Source organism: Bombus flavifrons, chromosome 2, assembly GCF_040668555.2.
Source record: "Bombus flavifrons isolate JBK064 chromosome 2, iyBomFlav1_principal, whole genome shotgun sequence".
Lineage (NCBI taxonomy): Eukaryota > Metazoa > Arthropoda > Insecta > Hymenoptera > Apidae > Bombus > Bombus flavifrons.
Window position 1 is genome coordinate 7,628,817 of NC_138443.1, and position 22,974 is coordinate 7,651,790.

Below are 22,974 nucleotides of genomic sequence, written 5' to 3' on the forward strand. Positions count from 1 at the left end.
TCCCCAGCCGTCGTCGCATCGGTCTCGACCATCGGAAGCCCCTCTCGATTATATCTAACGGTGTTCTCTTTCTTTCCTTCTCTCTCTTTCTATCTCTCGTGGTTTCTCTGTTAACACGCGTTTGCCGAACTAAAAGGGTCCCGCAGATATTTACCGTGCACTCTCCGAAATACGTTTCGGTTCTACGTTCGAAGAAACCTGCTCCGGGTTCCTACTACTTAGCTCATGAATTTTCATCCGGACCACGTAAAGGAGATTAACCCGTTCTCTTTGATGACATAGATTTCTAAGTGATGAGAGAGTTGCTGTGTCGTGTCGTCGTTATGATGATTGCACTTGGGGAGAGCCTATGGGTATGGAATGGCCCCGTTTACCGCCATGGTCCAATGAATTTTGTTACGTTTGACGACGCAGAATATGCACAGAGACGCGTATTGTTTTCTGTATGATACTTTTATTTGAATTCAAACAACTTGAGACCTTACTAGTGATCTTCTACTAGTGATATGTCTGGCTTGAAATGTTTTTTTAAATTTCTATCTTCCTCTTTAGTCATCAAATCATTCCTCGTTTTCTTCAATCGCAAGTAGTTTGATTAATATGAACGAGACTTTACTATATTGTTCTAAGTTTTAGATCGAGATTTGCTTGCAATTTTGTCGTATTATACATAAAATACATGATTGTACTTTCTCGTACATTTTCTAGATTTAATGTCTTATAATCATCTAACGTTTGTACATATAATATATTAATTCCTATCACCTGTATGTTTACCTTAAAGTCTAAACTGTCGAACTTAAATACTCAAAAGTTCATACCATTACATCCTCATTAATCATAAAATAACATATTTCTACTCTTCGAGTACCGAACTAATCAACTACATATATTAAATATAATTAAAGACAAATTTTACTTTCTCAATAAAAATTGAGAAATCGACCATCCATCAACCAGCTGCCTCCGCTAGACACAAAACGTAACGAAAAGTAACTGTTACAAACACGAACTATCTTCATTTCGTGAAGTTTCACCGTCGCGGGAACCGCGTAAATTTCATCGCGTCTCCGCGCCACGTTGTTGAATCTTGTACATCACGTGTGTACGCGACCGCGTAATTCGGAAATTTTGCGATAAACCAGCGAAGGGATTACGACAGCGTGCCTCTGTTCGCGAACTAGGCTAAAGACGTAACGTACACACAATGAGCGACTGGTAGCTCGGTTCCACGCTCGCTGAACGGAGGTAGTGATTTCGCGGACGTGTAAATCCGCGCGCCCGAGTTCACCCGAAAGTTGGCCTGTCATATACGTAACGGGAGAGCTTCGCCGCCGGATGCACATTTCACTTATGGTCCGGTGTAAAACCAGGCATAACCTTTTCTTTTTACGACTACGCCTGGCTCGCGTATGTTTTTTAGCGTACGACCATCGGGGACGCGTATAACTCCGACGAAACAAGAAGAGAGCTCGTTCTTCGTTACCCTTATTTCACAAAATTACGTACTCCTGTTTATTCCTACGCTTTTATTCTCGCATTCATGAGAGATCAAATGTGATATCACTTCTGGAGGACCACGTTTTATTCTTTCCAGTAGTCAATTGTCTTTTTTATCTACAGATTCCAGGCCGATCGACTTGGTTCTATTGTTCGGAAACGGAGAATGTTCGTGTCGAGGATAACGAGGTTCATTTTTGTCTCGCGGGATTTTGGCGAGCAGATTTTGGAAGCCGGGCGTATTAACGCGCACGTGTTACGTGGCTTGTTTAGCTTATAATGATACAAGTGACACTACGTCTCGCTGATGTTTGGTAGGTTTTGTGGATATATGCGGTGATGTCGTTCAAAGAAGGAAAGTGGGTGTTGGTGAGAATGACTGTACTCATAAGAAAAAGGGAATCTGGGATATAGGAACATTTGATGTATAATGGGAAACGTTTTGAATGTGTCGGTTAGAAGCTAGAATGTTATTTAGGATACGTAGGAACCAATTATATTATAGATGACAGGTACGTTATTTATAATCCACGTCGATTTTAGTCAATCATGAGCCATAGAAGACGTATGTATATATTTGAAACAATTTCTTTATAATATAGGCCATCGATGTATAATTTTGTAAAAAATTAATCTCTTGTTTCTCTGTTCATAACGTCACCCAACATTTTTTTATTATAACCTAGATGTGAAATATAGATATCTTAAAAGTATTTCTGAAATAATAAATTTAAATAAATCTCTACAATATAGATATCTTGAAAGAATCTCTCATCTTCTTATTCATAACTTTATAAAAATTTATCTGTGGCAAGTTAGATATCAAATGTAGATATCTTGAAAATTCCTTGGAATATTCCATCAAATCCATTTCATCAAAGGCCGCAAAAATTGGTTTTAGAAAATTTTACGTCTGAAAGCTTGGAATCCGCATTGGTAAGCTCGGTCACTGTTTTCTTGGTATGCAGTGGGTAGATACGACGGGACGCATTTCGTTAAGCCGAACGAGCAAATGACAGGCACCACTTCCCCACATCTTGGAATCAATCTTTCTAGACGTAAACCCCCTTTCTTCTCTAAGCCTTCATTTGCCTTCTTCTTACCGATGCTCGCCGACGCAGGAATCGATGCACTTTTACGAGTTCTCATCGATTTTGGGTCGCGTCGGTTTGGCCGCGTGATTCGATCGTAAACCAACTTTTATATACCTACGTTACACCTTCAGGACTACCAATAGCTGGAAGAAATCGAAGACAAGCGATGGCGCAGGATGGAAGATCCTATTTTTATTTCACTGTCCTCCTTTCCTTTTTTATTTTCTTTCTTTCGTTTGCTTGCAAATCTTTTTCCGCTTATCTTGGTTCTGTTTGCACAGTTTTGTATTTTTATTTTAACTTCTAACATTATCTTCTTCCTCTTTCATTGATTCTGTTTCTTCTTTTTCTTCCACGTGTTTCTAGAAAGAAACTCTTTCTTTGGGTCGCTGTCGGGCATATATTCCCAAGAGTATTGCTGAGCGGAAATAAAATAATTTCAAATTGAAAGATTCCATAATCTAAGAAACAGCGTAATAGCAGTTGTACAAAAGAGTAATAAAATATTTTCGCTCACAGGGATAAAAGACACACATTATTGTGCAGGAGAAAGCAAACGATTATTAAACCTACCAGATATAAGAAATAATGAACCAGGATACAAGCACATTATCTTTCAATTTGATTTATTTCAGAAATTATGAACATTAAATGCGATCTGAATCTTCCGAGTCACAGCATACATCTGCATGCGTAACACAGGAATCAAGCTGTATAATATGTCAGACGTAGGTTTACGTGAGTACACTATGTTCCTTAATCTTCTAACATCATTCTGGTATCCTTGATAAATTATGCATGTTCGATCAATCTTCATAATTTCACTGCCGCAAATTTATCAATATAAAATTATTCGAAATAAGAATTATTCGAAACAAAAATCAATAAGTTTACTATTTATGACACAAGAAATTTCGAGTATCCCGAAGCAACATCCCGAAAACTTGCTAGATCTTAAATTTTTCAATAATGAGAAAACATTTTCTTCTACGAATAACAGGTATTAGGTTGTCCGAAAAGTTTCTTTCGTTTCATAAGGTGATAATAGATGAACAACAATTTCTGTTTTATATTATTTTATTGAATTAGGTATGATCCATTTCGTTATATTTCTATTATTATGTTCGTGTATAATTCAATAAGCTAATATAAAACAAAAAACATTGTGCGTCTATTATTTCCTTATAGAACGAAAGAACCTTTTCGGACAACCTAATACTTGTTACATGTGTAAATAATAACTCAGTCTACTTATATTTAAAAAGAAATGTATTTTGTATTAGAAAAGCTCAGTTTTCTGTATTATCTCTTACAATCTATTTAAAAGATATCATTTCATCCAAAATGACATAGCTAGTTTTATCTTCTCGGTTCAAGAAATAACAGTGACCTAGTAGCACATCGAGTAATCGTCCTCCGAACATTAATGCTTATGTTGCGTCAGGACAGTTTGGCCTCCAGAATGGCTCGTAAATCGTTTGTAACGACTTGGTGCTCAGTCAAGGCAAACTGATATTTACAGTATGTACCACTGCAAGAGACATTCGTTTTCTGTACAATTGCAATAGAAAGAAGAACCGTTTACGCGAGGACGATAACGGTACCCGACAACCCCGGTCCTTTGCTATCGTCGAAATTTTTTACTCAAACAAATAACTCGTATATATATATATATATATATACACACACATACACCTATGTATACACTTACATTTATTTACAACGAATGCTGCAAGTCTGATCCGAACAAACATCTCGTAAATATTCAGATAACTTTGCGAACGAAATTCCCTGGCCGAAATTCTCGAAATACGAGTCGCCAGAGGTGGTACTCATTGGTCGAGATTATTACCGATTTTGTCACCAGATAAAGGTTATAGCCTGACCAACGAAAGGTTAACACCGTGGCAGGTCGTTTGCTCCATTGGAGCGCCACGATAGCGTTTAAAGCAATTTAACGGAACAAACGCTAAAGCACAAAGTGCGGAATGCTCGCGAGAAACGCTGGGTAAACTACGGAAAAGCTTCTCTCCTCCTTCCAGCGAAATAGCGTTCCATCATCGTGCTGCTCTTTTCTTTCGATGTATTGTATTCTTGGCAATCCATACTTTACTTTGGTAATTATTGATCGTTTAAATAAAAACTTTGGTATTGAATTTAAAGTATCGTGTGAAATTTAAAATTGTGTGAATTTCTGGATTAATGATCGTAACTTACGTTTTTGGAATTACATTCGAAACAACAAATAAATATAATGAAATTTCAAGCTAAAGATATCAACCGGTAAATTTATACGTTTATTTATAAACTGAAATAATAATACTGCGATAGATTAAGGGAGGTATTCAGATAAAGTTGGTGTTTTTTTATTAATCCAACAACCTGGAATTCCCCCGTGAAATTACATCTTTTACGCGTCCCAGACGAGCATTTATGGAAATATAATTCCTTCTTTCTGTATCCTTTATTCAGAAGTCGCAGCGCGCAGGAATTTAGCTGACGAACGAGGTCGTGCCACGATCTAAACGATACGGCGCAAGTTTCTAAGAAACTGTTTCAAAGGTTAATCGGATATTGCTGACAGTGTACTCCTTCCACTTGTATATCAATTAGCCGTATACACGTATAAAGATTTTGCTAAACATTTTTGGAAAATTCTCATATTAAATAAAATCTCCTTGATAAGAATTAAAGATGAAATATAAGAAATCCTCGATAACTTCATAGAAGCTGCTGCAATTAATTTGATGTCACGGCTAACCATTTAATAGTAAATCAATTAATGTATGGCGAATATGAGGACGTTGATTATCGTAAATTATATTCCCAAAATCTATCTACATAAATAGGGGTTAGTTGATCATTGTAACACCTTGTTAAACGAAGTAATATAGAAATATTCTACAAAGCCTGTATTTAACAATTCTCAATCTGAGAATTGAAAATGAAGGTAAAATTAATCTAAACTTACTACCAATTCTAGTCTAAAATTATCTTCACAGAATCTGAGTATATCTTAAAATCACATAGCAAGGGGTTAAGTGAGAATTTAATTTCAGTACTTCGAAACTTCGATCTAATTAAAAGACATTAAATAAATCGAACCTAGTAACAATCTTTATAAATTTCTCCCAGTCGTTACAGTAACTGTAGCTGCAACGAAGAAGATACCACGACAATTTTCTCGTAAGTAGCAATCTTTCGATCGTTTCAGGCGAGTGTTCAGCGCAATTACCATTTATAAAACACGAGAAGCATCCTCGTCGTTCCTGCTGACATTTACTTCCGTTATTTGTGCCTTGCAACTAGATACGTGGTCCGTTTCGTTGGAAGCGGGTCAGTGTCGGTTGGTTCGCGAGGGAAAATTGGAACCGAACAGCGACGAAACTTATCGTCAAATTCGAGCAACGGGTTATCACGCGCTGAAACGACGGATTTTTCCGACAGTTACGAAACACAGAGACCGCACTTTATGGTTTACACGTTAATGGTGCAACTTGCGGCTATCGAAGGTCCAGAAAGAAAATAAGAGAAAATGGAAGGAAGATTGTGAATTGGTCGAGACAAAGGGGTAAAAGCGAAGAAAAGAAGAATCAGAGTGATAAAACGAAGCAAAAAGGTAGTGCATGGAATCTTCGTAATAGTATTATTATAGTCGCCAGCATGATAAAGAAAAAAAAAATGAACGACATAGAGAAAGTGAACTTTTGTAGCGAGATATTCATTTGAAGAACAAACTCAAGCTGAGATGAGATCGCACTGGGTCCCTCTTAACCATTTCATTATCTTTTTGACCTAAATATAACAACCCTCTCCAAAAACTTTGAATTACCCCCTCTGTGTTTATTGTTAACCATTATTTACCTATGCACGTGTATTACCTTTCAACTCTTAACTTGGGTATTTATTTAATTAAATATCTTGGTTATCAACTTCCGAAATTTGCCGTTGAACTCGTAACTTTCTGACAGAATAACATTATGTATCGAAAATCTAATCTATAATAAATAATAAAATAGTAAACAAAACACCAAATCATGGACCTGGTATACGTTAATTATTCCCAATATTTGCAAACTGGTCATATTACGTATTTCGGTCGTCTTCATTAATTTCCCTTTTTTTTCCTATCTACCACATTTCCCTATCTTTTTGATGTACGACGCAAGTTAAAGTAGCTGAGGTAAAATTGCAATCAGATTCTCGAACGGCCATCTATTTCACTGAAATTTCTACATTACCCGGAAGTGGATTTGTTTTAATGCCTTTCATTGCGTTCGTCCGGATTAAATGTTTGCGCTTAACGGCGTCATTTGAAGGTAATTACGGTTTCCACGCCGGCGAGATACAATCCCGAGCGTTGAGTAACCCTTTGAAGGCCGCCGGTTCATCTCGCAGGCCATGCGTATTTCAATGTTCATCTTATTATCCACGGTATCCACGCCACAAACGCTTTCTATTTTATTGAGGAAGGCCAACCTGGCGCACTCAACGACAAACACTTCGCCGTTGAAATAAAACGTGGCTCGAAATTATGTTCTTCTCAGTCCTCAAAGAACGGCGAGAAAAAGGAACGTATCAAACCTAAAACGAACCCGCCAATCTTTAACGAGAGGCGTTGTACGGGTGTCCAGAGTCTTTTTACGTTCTACTGTTTTTAGAAGAAGAAAGGGACTTTCAAGTTTCAACTTCAGTACACGAGTTGAAATTTCTCACAAATAATTTCCTTCTTTTCTTATCGTATTCGCACTCCGTTCTAAATTTACTGGATCTGTTTCGCAGAAAGATGATTTTTACTGTCATTACTGTCAAAGTATCAAAGTAACAAGACAAGTATCAAAAAGTAATAGTTACTTCTGTATTATTATAAAGACATTTATATACATTTACAGTTACACTAATACGATTTTCTTAAATTCTTTTATACCTTACAGTCAATTTCCTCTTTACTCTATCGCATCTGAGCTCTATCCTGTACCTTGTAGCCTCGTACAAGAGAATCCCTTTAGCGGCTGAAGGAAATATCGTTTCTGACAGCGACTCTAGAGACAGTGAGCATTAGGACACACGCAACTTCTTCGTTGACTAATCGAATCGCGCCGCGTTCGTGGTATTTCACGGCAAACGCACGAAATCTACTTACGTTAGACGTATCTGAGCTTACGTAGAAACCGGAGGGCTGGTTTTTCGAAGTCCAGTGAGAAGTAATGCCATCAGGAATACTTTCCTAAAGGGATCCTGAGGCATTTAAGGAGCAAGAGGGATACCGGTCGGGTCTAAGTGCATGCTGGCTAGGGTTACCACTATGGCTTGTAATATAACCCACGGCTTCTCGTCCGACGAAGACGAAGAATTGTATGAGACGGGTGTGACGAAGAAACGGGGCACGATGGGGATGAAGCTCGGGAACGTAATGGTATTTCCAACGAAGGGAGTCAACCCGCCATCCCTGCTGATGTTTACCATCGGTTGAAAGTTTTCGGCGATTCGCTGCGATATCTCCTGGATGCTTGGGAAAAAGTCGCTCAGTTTTACGCCAAATATCCCGCGCATACGATGAAATTAGGATAAGTTTGGAAGGAAGGAAACTTGTTCGGTCTATAGATCCAAGTATCGTCGATTGGATGGAAGAATAGCGTAACTAAAAATAGTGGACTTTTTTTCAACAGATTGGATAGAAGTGGAAAGTTATTAATATAACTCGACTATTTAGCGATGATAAAAACCTTTTTTTATCATTCTATGAAACAATATTGATTTGAGTTTTAAGAGTTTATACTAAATTATTATTTATTTGTATCCCTTACTATTAAAAACAGAAGACGAGGTTAGATATCTACATACTTTCCTGCTGTTTGACATTTTGCTGCTCAAAAAGATTAGATTTCCTTCGCGTACATGATTCTTTTTTACGATTATTTTTCAGATAATACTAAGAACGCTGATAATACTAATACGATACTAAGAACTCTTAATAATTCTGACGTCGCTCCTTCCGATCTTTAAAGAAAATTGCATAATCCTATAAATAGGGCGATTAAAACGGATGTAAGAATTAAAGAGTTCTTACCGAGATGGCTAAAAAATGCTTGGGTAGTCAACGTAGGTCTTAAAGACAATTTCTTCATGATGAAAATAAAAATAAAAAGATTCGATGTATCTAAATTTCTTGATGCCATCTCATACAGTTACCAAAAGTCGCAGCGGCAACGCAAGGCTAATAAGTAGCTAGTATCAACGCGATACTTGAGACACGACGAAGAAACGTCGCGACGCATCGGTCTAGTCGTGTTCGTGCCTTTTTGAATTTTCAAGTACGAAGGTTGGCGGCATCGGGAGAGGACGGGACATCCTATGGAAGAAGTGGTTCTCGCGTTGTTGAAGGACAGAGACACGGAAGAAAGATCGGTCGAGGTATCCAGACAAAGCTCTAGCTCGAGAGAGACATTGGTAAATTGGATTACCGCGTTCTTTCTGTTCCCTGGTTTCTTCTCTCTTCGAATCGGCCGTCTCCTTCTCCCTTCTTCCACCGTGAAATTAATATCCGAAGATGAAAGAAGCTGCGGCTCTGGTCCACACCGGCTCGTTCGTTGATTCTCGGATCACCCTTTCCGCCTTCGCTGTCTTCCCTCCCTCTCTCGTTTCCTTCTTTTTCCCCTCTCCTCCTCGTTGGTCCGTCATTTACATAATATGGAATAAATCGTTGAAATTCGTCGACCCTCTGGCATTGGCTGCTCCGCGTCGACGTGAAAAAAGGAGGAAAAAAAGAAACGAGAGAAAAAAGGGAAAAATCAAGGGGGAGAAAAAGGATTTGAGAAAAGTGCGAGCCAGAGACCTTCTTAGTGGCTAATAAGTAATTACGACACGCGCCGCAACGGGGAAGAAATGCGAGTTCGGCAACTCGTCGATTTATTTTCGACGAAAGAGGGCTAGATAATTTGTTGGATTCGTAGCGTTATCGTTAGGTCACAAATCGAGTAATTTGGCCGGTGAGCTCGCAGTTTGCTTCACGGTTCTTTATTGCGGTTATCGATTCCATTCGTTGTTTCTGTTTATTTTCGTTTTTCTTCTTCGTGCTTTATTTTTTCGTCTTTTACTTTTTGTATCTTTATTTTCCATCGGCTGCGTTCGCAGGAGCAAATAGTGTTTTCTACGATGCCGCAGGAAAGAATCGCTTTCTGGTGTTAACTGGAGAACGTTTCGTATATTCTGGTCTTTTTTCATTGGTCTGTATGTGCTCGTATCGCGTCCGAGGGAAGGTTTACTTTCACGTAGCCGAGAGCTGTGAAATTATCTGAGGTATCGGAGGCTTTTTGTTGTTCGTGAAATGTCGATTAAAGGACCCGTTAAACCAAGGTGTACAGGATACGGGGAGACTAACTCTTCTCTTAAATTAACCGTGGTCTATCTACAAAGTAGCTTGGGTAAAATTAATTTCCTATGAGGATTTTTGTAAAACGGCGAAAGCTCTGTTTCTCGTAAAATTTCAAAGAAGTTAAGGTTGAAATTTTGCTGGTATCCAAAGCTCTTAATCGATATAACCGAACACGTTCCTTTAAATTATCGCAGTAGTAAACAGTATTTTCGAATAATTGGTTATCGAATGAGATTTAAATAATTCTATCAGAATTCCTTTAATGCACTATCGATATAACTTATCGATATAAATCAAACATCTTTCAACCGTCTACAGCACTAAATTTTTATTCAAATCAGGCTAAAGCACACAGTATTTGCAGCATTAATACTAAGTATAATCTTTTATTTCGATCAGATTTACGATATCATTTAATGTAGTTCAATCATTTGGTATTGGATGGTATTCAAAATTTGAAAGCTTGTATTAGCTGACAAATTATTTATAATATTATTACAATACTTAGTCCAAAATTCCCTCCGAAATTCATCACCGAAATAGACCAGAATCTACATCCACCACTCTTCGCTAAAATCTGATTATCAAATGCATTTAATCTGAAACATTAACACGCCACATGAACTCCACATCCATGTACCGAACAACTCGTTACATTAAACAGTGCCCGGAGGTACGTGGTTCCGTTACAAATCAAATTGGGCGTGAATCCCGCTATCATAACGCTCAGACACCATGAATCTGCATGGTCCATGAACGCCTCAGAAATCTGACTGTAAACCGCAAGCAGAAAAGGGTTACCTCGAACTCAACGAAGTTTGATGGCGCGTCAGAACGCGTGTTAGTTAAACGCGAGCTCCGTATTTATCCGTGGATCTTCGTGTCCATCGGGGCCGAGCCGCGCCTTTCGAATAAACTTCTATTTGGCGTGCATCATCCCGGGGAATTGAGGATTATTGGATTCTCGTTAGAGCGTGTAGCCAGCGTCACGCGAAAATCCGTGGTCGGCTTTAGCCGTGGCAACGATGCGCGTCGCAGCCACCATCGAAGATTATCGATGGGCGATGAAAGCTAAGGCAGGAGTGGCAGAGTGACTTCGTAAGGCACATTCTCTCCCAACTTTATCTCATAAACGATCCCGAGACCGCTCTTATCGATCCTCTGTCGGCACGATAATGGCTAGAATAATTACCAGAATAATTAGGACGTGGCGATGGCAGGCATTGAAGAGCAGTGAAGCGCGAACGATCAAGCGGGACAAACTCGCTCAGACTACTTCACTCGTCTCTTCCCCATTTGATCCTTCGAATTCAGTAATTCGCTGCTATACTTTACTTCTGTTTTAATTTTTCTCATAAAATATTGCTGGAACTAAGTCGATGGTTTTATGGAAAATGGTTATTGCACTTGGAGAAATTATACCACTGGATAGTAGTCCTGTTTTGAAGGGAGTGATGAAATGTGATTGGTTATAATTTTAACCCTTTATGTTTTTCATATTGTGTCCTGATCGTGTGTTTTGGAAATAAGTCGTTGGATTTACGGAGAATGGTTTTATCGGATTTAGGGAAATGATGTAGTAATTATTACATTATAATTATATAATAATTAAACGATTAGAGTGAGTTGTGTTACGCACTCACGATATACAATAAATTAATTGTATAGTTGTACAACAATTATAGAAACGATGGATGAAATACTGAAAATTATCGAAGTAATATAGAATCGTAGAAAATCTTTGATCAGTATTCAATTTTTCTTTGTACGTATATTTTATTAATATCCATTACTGCGTTTGCTACTTTCACATTTTTAAATCTCCGGGGCATATGGATGATGAACAGTGCTTGCCAGTGTTGGGTCAAAGAATTCTGATTCAATAAAACGAATTCGTACAAAGAGAATCGAAGTACTAAAATTCGTGTAACATTTGACGTTAGTGTGGTTGTGATAATTGGTACAGGCGCTTTCCCATGTGCTGTTGGTTTTTTTGCTTTATTAATTAGCAAATTGATACAGCATCGATGTTTTCACGGTCTCTAAATGTTACACGATGCTACGATCCCCTTTAAAAAAATGTAAAAAAGAGAAAAAAATGAACGCAACAACCAATAATATCATCGGGCAGATCCATCAACGGATCCGTCTATTTCGTTAATAATAAAAGTGCACGCTGGTGGGCTACATACTCGTTTTACCTATGTACGTAAATTCCAACTGTGTTGTATGAACGCGACATCATAGGGAACAAAGTACTATATAAATACGTATACGAGTGTACCTATTGGAAAATTGTCGACTGCATGCATGTTCATAACATTTTTTTAATTAGCAAAACCACGGTCTGATAGAAGAAAAAAGCAAAAAAGGAATTTAACGTGCACATCGCAGCAGCATATCGAGGTTTACGTTGGCGTAAAAAGATTGAAAATCTGTATAAGTAGAAAATATTAAACTTCAGAAAATAGCTTGTTTCGTTGAAAGCCTGTTCATCGTTCGATGTTTAATGGTTATATACATATAAAAATGGATGGATAATGTATTTTTACACGTTATTTTTGTGCTCGTCAGATTTTCTTTCTCAATTTAAATCCTTGATACTCTTTACATTTTCAATTTTGATCCCGTGAAAATTTGTAGATAGCTTGGAAATATCTTATCTTGCAATTTTCGTTCAACTTCGTACCACGATGCTTGCCTCGAAACGAGAAGCATAGAATTAGAAGGAAGATTGCGAGATCTCAGCGATTCTCCGAATCGCCAGCGATTTTCCTTCGCGGCAAGCTCATTGGAGGAATTCAAAAACTCGCTAAACAAAATGAACGAAGTAAATGGACAAAATTATCGTTGCTTTCGAGTTTATGGAATAAAAATCCTTTTATTTGATACACACGTTCTGCAACAATAGAACAAACGTCATTGAAAACGCATATTCCTCAGCTATTATGGATTGTCAATAAAAATCGGATATTTTCTGCCATTCAAAACAGCGTCTATTAACCATCCATCATTCACGAGCAAATTGCGGATGTTTATGTAAATTCATATTCTTATCAGCACGACTAAAGAAATAGAATTTATATGAAGATTTATTTCACCCTTCAAATATTATAAATAAATACTTTATTTTCGATATTTTATATAAAAATATATATTATATGTATTTTATATATTCATTTAAATTTCAATATTTGAAAATTACATTTATGTTTCCTATAAATGCATGGACATTCTCAGTTTAGTGTTTCGCCCATGATTGTTCAACAGTCACCACTTTTCTCTCTGTCAGTATCATGCACGTAAACACGTTTGAATACTCGTCGACAGACAGAGTGTCGTCGCCTTTGCGAACTTTCCAAACGAATTAATCACTGGCCGTGACTCGGTTCGCGCCTCGAATTTCGGTCGAGCGGTGCACGCGAAAGGAGACGTTTCAACGAGGGAGGAAAGAAGGGGTTGGGAACACTGGTCCGTCCTCCTACGGTCCATAAATGGCGCAGTGATCCGAGAATGCATTAACAACTTCGGCATTATCAATTCTCGTATAATACTGCGGGAGAGAAGTTGGCTCGAAACTTTACCAGCCGCTTTGCCTCGCAAACAGGACTACATTCTGTATCGAGTGCGACTTTGCCTCCACAAAGACGCGACTTGGACGTATCACGGTAAACGGATAGTTGATCAATCGAATAATTTTCCTTTTTTATATTTTCTATTCTCTTTTTTTTTTTGTAAGAGGAACTTTGATTTTGTATTTTCGTTCTTATTGTAAAAGAAGTGTCAATCTACTTGTACGTCTTTTCTTCCTTTCATTTTTTTGTTCTTTGCTTATGAGATAAATTGTGATGTTTTAATATTGTTCTTATTATAAGATGAACAGAATCTTGTATTCATTATACGTCTTTTCTTTTTTACGCTTTTCGTTCTCTTTTGAGACAAACTTTTTTATTTTTGTCATAAGATAAAAGAAACGCGACTGTATTTATACATTTTTGAGATGTAATAAATATAATAAATAGGTTTTATCGAAGTGTTTGTATGTGATATGATATGATAATTGCAGGTTGCAAAATGAAAAGTGATAATACTAGAATATTCAGAAATTCGTATATTAAAGTCTAAGAGAAATCTTACCCCAAAAGAATTTTCGTCTGCCAAATATTCTATAACCTCTACCAGTATACCAGAAGAAACTCAATAACTTCATTTGACACGACACATGCCAATAAAAATATCAATTAAAAAGCTCTAAATTAATAAATAATAAAGAAGAATAAAACTGTCATCCATTTCTCATAACAGCTCATAAACTCTGAAGTCCAAACAACTAATTTTTGAAACTTTTATCTGTCCGTTTGCTTATCTGTTTGTACTCGTATCACGAAGAATTATTACACTGATTTTGATGGGGTTTTCTCTGTTGTATAGCTTAATGTTCAGGAAAGAAAACAGAGTATGTTTCATCTCGATCCGTTTTGTAGAAGCTGAGAAATAACCTGGCATCCGGGTCGTAAGCACACACATGTTCGGAAGAGATCAAGCAACGAATGCTTTTTATTCGTAAGCAATAACGAATGAAAGTTGTTTGTTCTGTAATTGAATCTGTTTATAATTAAATAGTTTTTACTACGGAGAATAATCCGACTGTTGGTATAAAGGATATGTAGGTATTTCATTCATAAAAATTCATCTGCTGAAAAATTGTTCCGCATATCAGTAGTCCAGGCTAACTAAGTCACGGGCATAGGCTAGTTGAAAATAGAAATGTTTTGCGGCAAACGTTTACCATTATAAATCTGCAGGGTTTCCAATCAACCGTTGATTGATTCGCGAGTAAGCCAGCGTGTAAATAGGACGAAGGATGAATTTGCAAGGTACATGTACTCACAAGTTGCCGATGTAAACGTTACGCATACAATAATTTACTTGGATGTATATACATACACGTAATATCGTTCACAGCTGCCTGTATCGAGCGTGGCACACACGTTCGCGAAGCAGTACAACATCCAAGAGGGTTCCCCAGCCTATTTGGGGTTGGCGCGTTCGCGCGCGACTAGCTACGTGACACATAATTCAACCAACTCCATAACCAAGTTCGAAGTTATACCGTCCCGGCAGCCAGGCTCAGCGTCCCTCCTATACCCCAACGTGTCCCTAGACTACGTTTCCTCCGACCCTACGATAAGTTGCTGGCACGGTACTTACCTGGAAGCTACGCCAATGCTGGCGAGGCACTACTTCGTTGCATTCGATGGGGTAGCAAGTCGAGACTTTGGAGTGTATTAGTTCGGTGACTTTTCTTTTTAGAACAGATTGTTCGATGTGGAGTTGTTGGCTGCGATTACAGCCGACTATAAGATACGAGATTATACATGGACTCTAGAGGATTGGTACAGCTATACCTTTTGTTAGAATTATCTTAATTTATGACAATTTGCAATTATCTTAATTATCCTAATTTCCACTGTGTCCTTTGGATTACTTTGGAGTTTCAATCGTGTTGGAGTTTTATCGTTAATAAATTTTTTAAGCTTGAAGAACGTACGAAAGAATGAAATCTTGTTACGTATGTCATTTAAAATGACATTATTCAAATCGTCTAAGTAATATTTAAAGCACCAACGAAATATTCGCTAATTACAAACGAGAGATTCGAATCTAAAAATTTACCAGGTTTAATTTTGAATTAATGAGAGAAGGCGATAAAGTATTATCGAGTAATAAAGTTAATGGAAGGAATAAAGTATAATCGAAAGTACAGGTGAATTACTTCTTAATATCAAAAGCGATTTTCGAATCAATGAATTCTATAATCGATTGTGGTTTTCAGAGGCTTTCTGGTGAAAATGGCACACAATTCCTTGTACATTTGTACGAGACAAAATTTAATCGGTTGAAACGATAGAATAGTAAATGAAAATTTGTATCTTCAAAGCAGTCTAATTGCTCTGCCTCTTTGAATTATCTTCCGGTATCGAGATGGTATTTTTGATCTACAGACTTGTTTCATATTCTCTCGTTTTATTCTCGTTTGTGAACTTTCATTTTAGTATGCAGGTGAAGCAACACGTTTACATGTTATCTGCCGAGTGCAACTCCAAAAGTTAGTGTTCTCTATATATTTTGCAAGGATTATATTCGTCCCTGGATGTGAAAAGCTTCCAAAATCTCAGAACTTCAGCGCGGTAGTCTATTCGAGCAACATAATGGAAATCGTAGCTGATGTTGAAACGGAGAAAAATCCTGTGAAAGATAGAGACACTGTGTACGAAGATATGTGAAGATTCGTGGTACATCTTCACAACTGACCACTAAATAAATCGAAACTTAATTAGTAAGTTAAATATAATAAATTCTTGTCATAGTTCCTTTATACGTCACATATAATAAATCCTTATGATTTATAGATCTTCAGTCGCTCCGGTCATTCAATTATACACTATTGATTGTTATCAATAATTTACCACAGATGTCCATATGCACAAGCATACATCACAAAATCGTGACCAGATAAAAAGAGCTTCATGAATAGATTACTCGCATATTTTTCACCACATTTGTAGAGCCTATCTGCTTTATGCTAGAGAATAGTTTCCATTCATCAATAAAATGTACAGTCACTCATTTATCAATTCAGTGACAGGTGCATGAAAAGATTATCCGACTAAGTCAGTCCTCTTCCTACTAACCTGCCTCGTATTGAATTAGGTATGATCTATTTCGTTCTATTTGTATTATTATATTCGTGCATAATTCAATAAACTAATATAAAACAGAAAACATTGTGCATCTATTATTTCCTTATAAAATGAAAGAAACTTTTCGGACAACCTAATATAATTGAAAGGTTGTGTAGAGATAAGAGATATATTTTGCTCCTCATTCAGTCTGTAAATGCAAATGGTTAATTTTAAGATATGATAATTTCCACCAGTAGCAAAAATATGTATCTCTGTCCTGTTTTTATAATCGTGAAAGTGATCTTTTTACATTCTAAACCAATGAAAGCTGCGTTCCTTCGTCAACTTTCTAACCACGAAGTACACTTCCTTTTGCCATCCATGGACGAATATCGCAGGAATTTCTCTTTCAGCCTGTGCACAGCTTGCATCGCTTTGCAAATAAAGAATGTATATAGATGGGCTACGGCCTCAGGTGGTTGCACAGAGTATAAGGACGCTTTAACTCGCGATGGCAACCGTAAACGTGCTGATATTCGTCGACGGAACGAATTGCGTGGCTTGTATTTACCTTGTGGTGAAACCCACTCGCGAGTCTCGTCACGGTTTGAATTGAGTCACGAGGAAAGTGATACACGTGCAGCAGCTTAAACGACGAGCCTTCGAAAGCGAACCACGATTCTCGATTTCCGTGGGTTTCTACGGTCACCAGTAAATGGCACGAAACGTAATTGATCGACGAGACTGATCGATTAAAGAGCGGAAGGACACGCGGCCAGATTTTCGATAAATTCGCCGCGCTCAAGAGGCTACAAATCGACGTTAATAGCGGGGCATTTATGGCCAAGCGAAGAGGAAAAAAGATCGTAAGAGAAGGTGGAAGGAAATGAAACCGACGATCGCTGTACGATTTCTTTTCATCCGGTTGTAGATACGGCGAAAGGTTTCTCTTTAAGTAGATCGCGAAACGACAGGTCAAATTCTACGGATCGTAAATTTGATCTACTGGGATACAGAGACGAAATGAAGTTTCTATTACGCAGGAGAAACCGTTTCCGTGTGCTTGCAAACTTTTCGATTTTAGAGCAGAAGGAAATGTTCTTTTAACGTTAAGCTGCGCCGTGCAAGATTGTATTGGTCGATGAAAACTCTGAGAGTGCTGAAATCATTCCCTTTGAATTTGAGGGATTATAGGTGAGAGACGTTTTGCGAGAGATGGAGAGTTTAAATTATGGATACTGTTTGATTTGTAGATTGGTTTGCATTTCTAATTCTAGTGGATTCTACGTACACGTATGTTTAATGAAATCGAAAATAATTAGTAATTATCTTCTTATATTAACAATATTTTATAATAATATTAAATTAATCATACCTTTTTCACCTGTCTTTACGATTAGATAGATTTGATCAATCTAGAATGTATAATTTAAGCGTCTACGACGTGAAATTTGTATATGAGACTTTTGCGTCAGGAATTAACATCGATGAAACGTTCGAAGCAGTAAGACATGCTTTCAGTTCGAACACGTTTTGATTTCTTTGTCAACATTTTGAAAAAATAATTCAAAAACGACCTTCAAAAGCTGAACTTTGATCTAAACTAAAATAAATACAGACTTCATTGGTCATTCAGAACTTTTTTTAGTACAAGAAAAATTGTAAAAAAATTGTAGAAAAAAGGAGAATGTATTTAGTGTAATATAAATTTTCTTTATCTCCAGTGTAAAATTTCCTAACGTAAACGTGCATAGCTGCAAAAGAAATGTAACATTTAGAAGGTTCGTCCATGAGATTAAACCAGTCAGGAATTATTCGAGGATTTCGAGAAAGAAGTTACGAACAGTGAAGTTCGTTGATTGATATTCGAGGATACAAATCACTCGGTTGGATAGTTCGCAGAGGGCAACGTAAAAGCGTCTCCAGCAAGAGGAAAACTCCTCATAGAGGATCCGCGATTTATACCTTGATGTATGCGAGTGAACGCAAACAGTGTAGCAATAACGTTAGACGTAAAATTGATATCTACCATCAATCTGATCCTCCCTCCGTGACAGATACGTACGAATAGATAAAGAAAGCGAGAGAGTCCATGACCAGAACTGTTTGTATTCGTTCGTCTACGCACCGACAAAATCTATGAAAGCACCAGTCTGTGAAATCGTCGAAATCGTCTGACGTTGGCACGAACGTTGTTGCTTTGCATCTTTTCTCGTTCCATCCGGAGGAAACGGAGACTCGTACGGAGTTTTTATTACAGTAAGCCAGTCGAGAAGACGCCCTTTCAATCAGAAAAATAACTGATAACCTGCGACATTAAATTTTTAAGACTCGAGCAATTATGACTTGTGAAATTTAAAAAGAAACGATACCAGAAAATAATCATTAAGATTTCTATGCAAATTTGTGCTTTTATTAATACAAGCAAAAAAGGAAAAAATACAATTTAGATGGAGATTTATTTCAGCTGCTAAAAAATATGACATGTGCTCTACTTTGGATATTTTATGTATTTTTGCATACTATATGCATTCTATGCATTTTTGCACCTTCAAAATTTTGCATAAATTGCACAAAACTTTTGCACAAAGCTCCGCGGTCTAATAATTATATATGTGAAAAGTGTACAGTTTCTACGATGGATATATAATTTATTATCCTTAATTAACCGTATTACGGTTCTCGAATATCTAAATCTCACTTTTGTCTTAACAGATAAAAAGACTTTTATTTTGTTTTAAAATTGTTTTCAAATTATTTATTTTTTTAACATAAGATTAAAGTTGTGCATATTAATAATGATTCCGTTATATTTGTCTGCAGTTGCAGAAATTTTTTAACAATAGAGAAATACAGTTGTGTTTTAATCGTAGTTGAACGAAGTTTACTAGCTCAACCCAACTCTCGCACTGTATTTATCTTTTAGAACGCGCGATACGTTGTCGGGTGTATCACGAAGTTCCAGCAACTCGTAAACGTAACTTCGCACTCGTGTCGCTCTGGCGAACTAGTAAAAATTTCACTGGCAACATTTCTTCAATTAGGGAATCATTTTTGGGCAAATGAACGCGGAATGCACGAGAGCTAAGCATACGTTTATAGAAATTATTTCGTGGCAGTGGTATTCAACCCAGTTTCAAAATAATTACAATACACGCGCCCGTGTATTCACATAAACTATGAGCCCGAAATATTTCGAAACAAAAGGATAACACGAAGCAACGAATACGAGAAAAAAACTGGAACTTTTTGTAGTTAATGGGGACGCAATTTGCTCAAAAAAAAAAAAAGAAGAAAAAATCCGGCAAAAATTGTCGAAGAAACGATCTTTTGAAATTGAGGACAAAGAAGTAGCGTAATTTCGCGCGAAGTTTTCTACAAAGGACTTCGAGAGTGCTTCGTGATTGACGTTGGTTTATAGCGGCTACAAAAAGTATTGGATCATACCGTTATTTTCCAATGGGGCATTTTTTACACTTTATCTTTATAGTAACAAATTTTTTGTAATTTTGTGAAAATATTACCAAATTATAAGAAATTTAATATACACATACTTCGATCTGATGAATTAGTACGTAAAAGTAATAATAAATGCAATGCTATAGCAATATTTATTATAACCAACGTAAACAACGAAACAAACAAACAAAAGAACATAAAGATACGAATATTAGAAAGAAATCGGAATTTCATTAGAATTAATGACGACACAATTCGTTCACAAAAAAGAAAACAGAAAATTGAAGATTCTGTAAAAACGAACAAAGAAGCGGACACTTCAAAATATAGGACAAAGCAGTGGCGTATAATTCGACGTGAAGTTTTTTAAATTCGAGGATGCTTCGTGATCGTCATTGATTAGCTAGATTTTCAGCCGACTCGACCCGTACATCGCGGCGCGAGTCCAGCAAAATGCAAACTCGACGATGAATTCTCTGGAAATTCTCAAGTTCCCTAATCATCGCAATTTCGTCGTACGTGACGTAATTTTGAATCGGGATTATTCAAATTCTGTGTGTGCCCGGTGCGAAGTCGGCCACAGTTCGCAGACGGTGTTTCGCAGCCGCGGACCGGTTGCCTGGCTGTGTTTGGTGGTGAGCTTTATGTCAGCTCACTAGACTACCTGTCAAACTAAACTCCGACTATGTTGTCGGTGTTAGGGAGATCCACATCGTTTTGTGGATAAAGGGGAGAATCATGGAGGAAGAGAAACAGAAGGAAGAGGAACGGACAGCCTGAATGGAAACGAAACGTGCCAGGAAATTTATATCTACCTATTTATATCGGCCATGAGAATTGAAACATGGATAGTGCCTAGATTCTCAAGTATTTCTCTGTAATGTCAGATTATGTTTTAAGTACTGCTATTCTGAAACTTTGAATTTTTATTTTATTATTCTTAAAGTTGAGATTATTGATTGACATAATTAATGTTCTAATTATTTTTAATTAATTGTGTCCTATATCTTCTTAGTCCTTAGTCAAGTTGAAGTTCGTGATTCCCTTTACTATATAGATTGCTATGAGTAATGTGCAATTTAGGATTATCGTAATAGAACGGCACATCTACGACTAGAATCTTAAAATTTCTTCACATGTGATTTAACAGATAATTCGTCATATTATTCGACTCTGTCCGAAGTGGAAGTAGAAGCTTTTGCTCTTATAAACATCTTCTTGGACCATGAACGAAAGAAATTTTCATTTTCTGCCAGGAATTTTTTCGAAGCAGATTACGGGTTTCTTCCAAATGAATCAATATGATTCTTTGGCAGACATACGTTTAGCTACGGTTAAAAGGAGAAGCTGCTGGTGTAATAAAGTCGTCTGGGGTTGAAAAGAATGTAGACTTAAAATTGTCTGCAAGTTTTGTCAGTATAGCTCGTAAAATCGGCCCTCGCCATAGATCTAGCGTGGTTTTAGAATTTCATTGGCACGTCTCGCTATTGAAGTTTAAGTGATTTCGTGTTCGAGCCTTTTTATCTCTCGCCTTTTGATTCAAGTTATATTACCATATTCCTGGTGTTATGACTTTTTCCGTGAACTGCGGAAACGCTGGAACGTCCTCTCGGATTTTATGGTTTATAACATGTAAGAAGGCCTCGTGTTTCAATATCTGTGCACGTTAAAATATATTAAACTAGAAGAACATAAAATTCAAAAGTTTAATCTCAATCTACTATTTTTCGCACGAATAAGTCGTCCAAGTGAAATATTCTTACTATTTTAAATTTTAAGAAATAAATCACCTAATAACATCACAAACATATTTTAAGTGAAGATTATAAAAGACAAAGTACGAGTCAACAAGAGAAAGGAACTAAACATTCTAAGAAATAAATGTGATACCGTAAACAGATTCTAATCGAAAATTGTAAAAGACAAAGTCCCAAGAAAAAGAAATTAAGTTTCTCATAGAAATCTACTGACTGAATTTGTGCCCAGATGAGAGACAATATGTATTTGAAAAGTAACGTAGTGGTAGTAGAAAAAATTAAAGACAACCTTTCTTGAACACAAATGGATATATCACAAATAATTGTAAAGTGTATTAATTCTTAGAATATCAAGAGGGACTAATCTACTGTAATTACCATAGTATATTCACTCTTATTTGCTTCCAGTCCTCTTCATAAACTATAACTCACCATTCATGATAATTGCACATGAAATTTTTAACTATCAGGCGAATATGAATCAACATAACAAGAGTAACATCTCTTTCTCTACAAAATGCTTATTTCTTCGCGATAGTATTTCACACGACAGAAAGAATTCCAACAAAAGAATAGAAATATCGTTGACGCTCTTTGTCCCACAATGACAATCCTGCCGGCTCCGTTTTTCAATGTTTTATCAAACAGACATTTCACGATTGTTCGATTCGTATGGAAGGATCGAACGTCAATCTTCTTCATGGTTCGCCGCAAATGGTTGGCGAAAAGGTATTCGTAGACCGTTACGTAGATGGATTTTCTCGCGGTTGGCTGACAGAATTCTGTAGGTTTCCCTCGCGGGAACGCACTTCGAGCAGCAGCTCCGTTTTCACGTACAACGGTTCTAATTAAGTGTCAGACACACCAGGGCGGAAGCGACGCGTAGCCGGGCGCATTAAGGCGGTTAAGGGGTTAAGGCTATGGCAAGTGTTGAAAAAAAAAAAAAAAAAAAGAAAAAAGAAGAAAAGCGAGAGACTAAGGTGCGGCGTCTGCGGGGGAATTAAAAGCCCGGAGGGCAAACTCTTATCCAGCCGACGAAACGCGATAATGGTTGAGCCGCGCTGTAAATCTTTGGAATTAATCCTTCGCCCCTTTTACACTCC

The 22,974-nt window shown here is 37.2% G+C and overlaps 1 long non-coding RNA gene across 2 annotated transcripts in view; it reads left to right on the forward strand.

Annotated features, from left to right (window-relative positions):
* The window catches only part of LOC138190047 (uncharacterized), a 238,701-nt gene that overhangs the window by 59,865 nt on the left and 155,862 nt on the right, over nt 1–22,974 (forward strand). For both annotated transcript variants that reach the window (XR_011176186.1, XR_011176185.1), the window contains exon 2: nt 3,230–3,332. This is a non-coding gene — a long non-coding RNA (uncharacterized LOC138190047). The remainder of the gene's footprint in view (nt 1–3,229; nt 3,333–22,974) is intronic.